General features: G+C 37.7%; 1 pseudogene; it reads right to left on the bottom strand.

The window, feature by feature from the left end:
* Positions 1-1680: 1680 nt before the first annotated feature.
* Positions 1681-2362, bottom strand: LOC137501920 (uncharacterized; annotated as a pseudogene).
* Between the last annotated feature and the right edge of the window lie 5005 nt (positions 2363-7367).

A 7367-nucleotide genomic window follows, 5' to 3' on the forward strand; every position in this document is an offset into this window, starting at 1 on the left:
AATTAAACAAGGGTCAACCGACCACTCCAGGTAATTAACCTATCAATTACCTCATCATTAACCCTATCTTTACAGTACCTTTATTTACAAGGGGAAATACTAACATTGGAAGAAATTAGCTCAATACTCAACAGTTTATGATGTTTTCTGGCCCCCGTCCGAAGTTTTCAGGGGCCTGCCATCGGTGCTCACTCCATGTCGCCGGCTCGTGCAGTTCTTGGTTCTAGGCGTGTGATGACCTTGCTGGAGTAATCCATCTTCCTGGTGAACAAATCACTGCAATTATATTCACACAATCTTGCACACTTGTTGATCACTCGACACCATCCAACTTCCCCTCTATCGTTCTAGAGCGATACTAGTTACGTGATGCTAATGATTATGGATATCTCAGCTAGTCTATTTAGTTAAATCAGGCAAGCTGTGATTCGTGGTTTCCTCCTTCCCAAGTCTATCGCCTCCTACGTCCGTGACTTATATCAACCGTCCTTTTCTTACTTTCTTATCTCGATTAAATCAGATCCTGTACTTATCATTCCCCTTTACTTGGTGTTATAATCTGTTCCGGAAATCCTGCTCTCAATGTTACATGGATTTAACTGATAGTATTTCTTCACACGATCTGATTTTCTTTGAAACAAAGTTTACCAAATCCCAAAGTTAGACTCCTCGAAGCTGAGCTCCCTTACTGCTACAGACATTAGCCTTTTACAGTCACTACCTAAGACATAATGACAAATATTCAGAGTTTACTTCGCGATCGGATGTCGCACAAATACCTCTGTCATATAGTTACATTTTCTACTCTCACTGCACACTGGAAAACACTTTTAAAACTTCACTCCCGTTTCTTTGTGTCAGTTATTCAAAGAAGAGGTGGACCTCGCTCGCGGACCGCACGTAGTTCCACCTTCTGAAGCTCGTTCTCGACTACTCACACCCCCGAGAAACTGCAACAACATATAGCCAAACCGGGAATAGGGGCGGCTAGCGTGTCCTACCCCCACTCTGATTCTGGCCTTTCCTGGATAAACCAGCCTGTCGAAATTAGCAATACGCTAGACTGTGTGACTTGGATATGCACAAGGACGCTATGATATGCGGAGTTGAATATGTTCGGCGGATCTGCAGTAATTAATTAATCAGCTTGGAGGGGAAATAGGGAATCCCCGAAGGCATCTGGTTTTTCACTAGGCGTCAGTACGCTATGGGTCTTATATAACTTGTTTACCAACGCCTTTCGCTTGGAGAGTATTTTCTATCAGAACTCTTGACTTTATAATTCCACCAAAATTCAGCACACTCCTCTAACAGGTGCAGTTTTGTTAATCAAGCCTTATTTACGCCAAAAATGCATTAAATTTAGCCCGATCGCTCTGGCATCGCTGTACGCTGGCAGATGTTTTCCAATATGGAGTCGCTAAATAGTGTTCTTCTACTGCTTCTTCTATGACGTGTGCCTAGCTCGGGGATTCCTTAAGCCACCCAGTGGGCGGGTGAAGGCGCCTCTCTGGCGGGCTTCGTATTGCACAACCTGACGATACCCCCCAGCATCCACACAAAGAAAGCTTGCTGCCAGCTTCCTTACCAAGCATATCACTTGAAATAAATACTAATTGTGCCGGTACGGTCACAATATGTCACAGCTTGATTGTCCTCTAAAATAGTTCAGAGGGGGATTTACTGGTCTGACTTGAGACAGTAATTTATACCTTCACGATCAACAGAGCCAGTGTCACATATGTACTCCTGGATTGTCATCATCAGCACTTTTAAAAACTGATATAAATTGCTAAGGGAAAAACAATTATCACTGTCACACATACCCATAGTCTTGAAGGGCAAAGCCATATTATTTCCAATACAAGTTTTTAAAGGTATTACAAACTGAAAACATGTAGGATTTGTGTTGGAAATGCCATGCTGTCATATGCAACATAATGCATTCTCTAAGGGCTCCTGATTGACACCTTTCATATTAAGATACCTGAATCTTACTTTCTTCTACTTATTCCACAAAAGCATAATAGATCTTATAGTAATCTGCCACCCATCAATGAAACTGAATGTGCATGTCTTATCTCTACCAGTTTTAAGGTCTCTTATTTTCCAGGTACCTATCTCTTTTAGAATAGTGTTCCAAAACTCAATGTGTGGAGAATTTTCTGAAAGGGCACATCTATACATCTTACTTTCATGGGCATTCTGGATACAACTGTTCAAAGAATCCAGAAGGCTGTCACTTGCTTCTACAAATTCTGCTATGTATAGAGCTTCTGAGGGCAACACTTTGAGTAGTTACATATGTTTCAATTACAGCTGCCACAGTATGGCTTAACTGTGCAGCAGCAACTTTAACTTTAATTCACATAGCCATCCTGGAAGATTAAATGTTTTTTTTCTCAGTTTGGGCAAGGACAACAGACTGGGCAAACTGGAGCAAATATTCATTTATAGGAAGGGGAGTTAGGGACTGGAATAACTTACCAAGGGAAATGTTCAATAAATTTCCAATATCTTTTAAATCATTTCAGAAAAGGCTAGGAAAACAACAGATAGGGAATCTGCCACCTGGGCAACTGCCCTAAATGCAGATCAGTATTTATTTATTGATTTAAATCTTTTCTCTTGGTCTATCTTGAATATTGAATGTATTTAAATTTTACCACCCTGTGATCATTAACCTGAATCTTATTTTCAATTAACGCACTTCTGGTATTTTTCAGAAGGGGAACATGATACTTGACAACAATTGGTTCACTATTCACAAGAAAATGGAATGGACTGGGTCTATGACAATGCTTTTTGATTTTTTAAGCCATGGTCACAAATTGTGCAAACAACTTTCAACCCTTACTTATAACAAATTCAATCAGCTGTTGTAAGCTACATTACATGCTGGTACTGAATTTGTGGTGAAATAATAGGCAATTACAGTATTTGTTTCCAAATTCTGTGAAGACCTCTTAACATGAAAACTAATGCATGATTTGCTAGAACAGATGACCTTCCTAAAAGACCAAGATCTTCATACCCACATATACCTTGTTTATTAGCATCATAATATAAACCCTTTCCTAGCGACATTTAATCAAATAGGAGGACACAGTATTTGTCAATATCAGACATTTTAGAACCTTTACTTTCAGCACTTCAACTGTGGATGGATTCAGACCAGTGTCATAAGGTACTTGAGATGGTAAAGAGTTCAAAGGTCTGACAGAGGGAAGCTTATCGAGTAACCAAATATTGATATAAGCGAGGCCCACATTTATAAATTGAAAGTGCCATAACCTTATCTTCATTCCACCACATACCATATAGAGCTTTGTTAGCATTCTGTAACTGAGCACTGATAAATGATTTACTGACAAAAAAATGTTACTCACCTGTTTGTGTGTTTTCTCCAATCTCAACCTGTTCAACATCACGTAATACTGAAAGATCTAGATTACAAATCCTATTTGTGAAATTACTGAAATTTAATTCAGGAATACATTTCTATTTTATGCCATGCTATTACTTGACATGGGCATGTCTAAGTTACAGGGATTATAGGGGATAGTTTCCAGATGTTTAATATGAAGATAAAGGTGGAATTCAAGAGGACAGATTGGGGCAAATATTAATTTATAGCACAAGAAGTAAGGGATAGGAATAAATTATCAAGGGAAATGTTCAATACATTTCCAAGTTTGTTGAAAATATTAAAGAGAAAGCTAGGTAAACAATTTATAGGTAATCTGCCACCTGGGCAACCACCCTAAATGCAGATCATTGATTGATTAATTGATAGATTGATTGATTGATTGATTGATTGATTGATTGATTGATTGGTTGATTGAACAACATTAAAATTTGATTGGTGCCTAGTGTGCCGGTAGTTAATAAGGTCCTTCTCAATAAAATGAACTTGTCTTGTCTTGTCTTGTCTTGTCTTGTCTTGTCTTGTCTTGTCTTGTCTTGTCTTGTCTTGTCTTGTCTTGCGGATATTTATTTGGGATTCAACAAATTCTTTCCCAGTCACGAGACTATTAATATATTACACTTATATCACAAAAGCACACGTTTACATCACTAATGCCCAATTTTAGCATGATCACACGTAGATAGATGCACTTAAAGAAGCGAAATTATATCGGGTATGAGTAGGTTCATGGAAGTATTACATTCTATACTGAGCAGAGACACAAATAACTTAGTAAGCTGGAATAGGAGTAACGTGTTACACTGTACAAGATCGGAAACTAAGAAAGACCTTGATACAGTATCTACTCACCCGGAACATATAGAAGTGCCACCCCACAAACATGTCGGAACAAAACAACTGAAAAACTAGATCATAATTACAATTTTATGTGAGTGTTATCAAGGTATTCGTTTAAAATAGTAATGATCGTAGGCGAAGGTTGGTGCAACAAAACTGAAAGTCGTGTAGGGAAAGATACTTGAACTTTAAGTAATTTCTGCATTAAAATGGCCTGGTGATGTGCATATTGGGGGCAATGAAAAAACAAGTGATCACTATCGCCCTCAGATTCTCCGCAGGAACAAGTTGGGTCGTTCGTAATGTGAAATCGAGTTAAATATACTGGGGTTAAGGCATGATTAAAACGTAGTCGGATGATATTGGTAATGTGACGTCGTGTATACGTACCATTTGCAAACCACGGCAGTGTGGGAATACTCGGTTGAATTTGATAGTAATGTTGGCCTTTCGTACGAGCAGATAATCGCCATTGTGTGCACCATGTGTGTTGAGCTGCAGTTTTGATATGTGGAAAAAAGTCGGGAATCGGAATTTTGATTTGTAATATATTCGCGGTATCTGCACTGGCGTCTTTCGCTGCTGTATCGGCCATATCGTTGCCTACGTGCCGATTGTGCCCTTTAATCCATATTAGCGTTATAACAAAACCGGATGTTTCAAGTCGAAATAGAAGAGACTTAACTTCGTAGACATATGTATTTGTATGAGGGGCGAGTGATTGCAGAGCTTGTAAAACACTTTGAGAATCGCTGAATATATTTATTTTTTTGGAGTGCAACTGTTGAACATATACGAGGGCTTGGTATATGGCATATAATTCTGCTGTAAATAAAATGAACTTCAAAAACATAAAAAATAGAACAATTTACACCATCACTCACACGACACACATGCTTCCACTGCTTCAGAGAATCCTTATTTATATAAATGCTTATTCTTGATGTTGAGCTTGCCAGTCATATCGACATAATAGCCACTTGTACATGCTGAAAACTTGCAGGAGTACTTTAACCTCAAGGTGTTACCTCTCTAAAATAAAGAACATGACGTTTATAAACAAAGTTTCAATACCGAAAACAATGAAATGGAAGGAATGAAAAAGTATAATTTAATACATTATTTACAATTTTATTTCCATAACTTACCTTCGCTGTACTTAGCATCTTCAGGCAGAAAATAACAATGTTTATGTTCTGATTACATGTAACTTACAATGAAATTGCAAAACTACAGAACATACAGCAACACTTGGACATTAAACGTACCGTATCTAAAAACTTTAACCGGTTCCTTCTTCGTCGCAACTTCTTGTCATAACCATACAGAATTAAACAGTAATAAACAGTACGGAACTGAATCTCCATTTTCCATTTTACGAGCATAGGCCACGAGCACGAGGCAAGCCAGCCAATCAAGACGCGACTCTACACCCTGCAGCGCTTCCAAGTGGTCTGGACCTGAAATACGGCCTGTTGTACTTTTGTCGTATCTCACCTTCAATCCCATGGATTATGGCGACACGAGATGACGATTTCAGCCCATGAGGACCGATAACCGGCCGAGACAGTCCCAGGTGTTCCCAAACATATGAGGGAAATGCCGTGAACCAAGCCCGCATGTCCATACACCCGGACATGAGATGACAACGGGGGATCCAGAGAAAAGATAAGTCCCTTAAGTCATTAATATAAATGGAAATTTATGTATTTTTAAAGTGCTATTTTAATCAATGCCAGTGAAGTGATAACATATGATAAGACGAATTCTATAGTAAGGTTAAAGGTCGATGGTATTCATCGGACCTAAACGTCAAACCCATATGTAGGATGCAGTTAACCAGTGATAGATAATCCGTTCATAATGCTGTCAATGTTAAATGAAAGGAGGTTAAACGTATACGACGTTGCGATAAACAATAAGCTTAAGTGAGAGCTCATGATATCAAATAACAGTGGAAATGAGATCGTATGTAGGATATGTTGGCTTAATAGTAGGATATGGTGATATTTTACAGAATTATTAAAAGATTGAGACATTGACGGAGTAATCAAGTAAATGGTCAATGATGACAGTTAGATATATGTCAAGTTGGAATGAATCAACGCGTTTATTATAATGTGAAGTGTTATAAGAGATGAATAATGTGAAGTTATGGTTTTATATGTGAATGATGGTATGAGGTTATGATGATTAAGGTTGGTGATGATTATTGTTTCACCGCAAGTGAAGCCATAGTTTATTTTAATGATAATACTATTTCAAGTTACGTATTTTTGAGATGATGGATGAAGATAATTTGTCTTCAACCGACCGTTGATCCTTGAACAAGTCATATGTAGCGTAGGATACGATCTCAGTAACGTCCGTATGTTGATATTTATTATACATTTAATTATTCCATTCATTTGTACTTCTGAGTAGGTAGTTAAAGCATCCGCAATTTATATTTCGCTCCTTCGATCTTTCAGTATTTATGAGCGGTTAGCTAATAATAATAAAGTTCATATATCCCAGTAATTGCAGTTCAAGTCCCTGGAGTAGTAGTAGTAGTAGTTTTGATAGAAATATTTGAGAAATTATTGTAGACAACCTCGTATTTTTCAGTAGGCCTAATTAAGGACACTTTTATTCTCCGTCCCGTGGAGTAGGGAAAATAATAGTAATCCACCAGCTGTAATAATCACATAACCACATTTCAGTAGAATTGTAGTGAAGATAAGGTATAATATAATTATTAGATAGTATCTTGCCAGTTATATTCGTTTTTTTCTTCGTGTACGGCAATCCTTTCGGGTATAGTGCACATTGGTATCACCCAAATATCACTATAAAATGTGTCACAAATGGAACATAATAATTGCTTTTACACATATCAAGTGAAAAATCCCTGGCAAATTAAGAAATATTTGATTTTTGGAGAATATTATGTATACGTACTTTACCACTTTACAAGTACATTTGGTGTTGCGCTCACAGTGACACACGTATGTCTTTTGACTTACACTTTCAACGATTTCGTGTGTGATATCTGTGTTCACTGAAGTTCTTTGCTTTCGTTTCATTGCTTCACTTGTCAAACATCATCATTTCATGAATT

The sequence above is a fragment of the Anabrus simplex genome, chromosome 8 (genome assembly GCF_040414725.1).
Source record: "Anabrus simplex isolate iqAnaSimp1 chromosome 8, ASM4041472v1, whole genome shotgun sequence".
Lineage (NCBI taxonomy): Eukaryota > Metazoa > Arthropoda > Insecta > Orthoptera > Tettigoniidae > Anabrus > Anabrus simplex.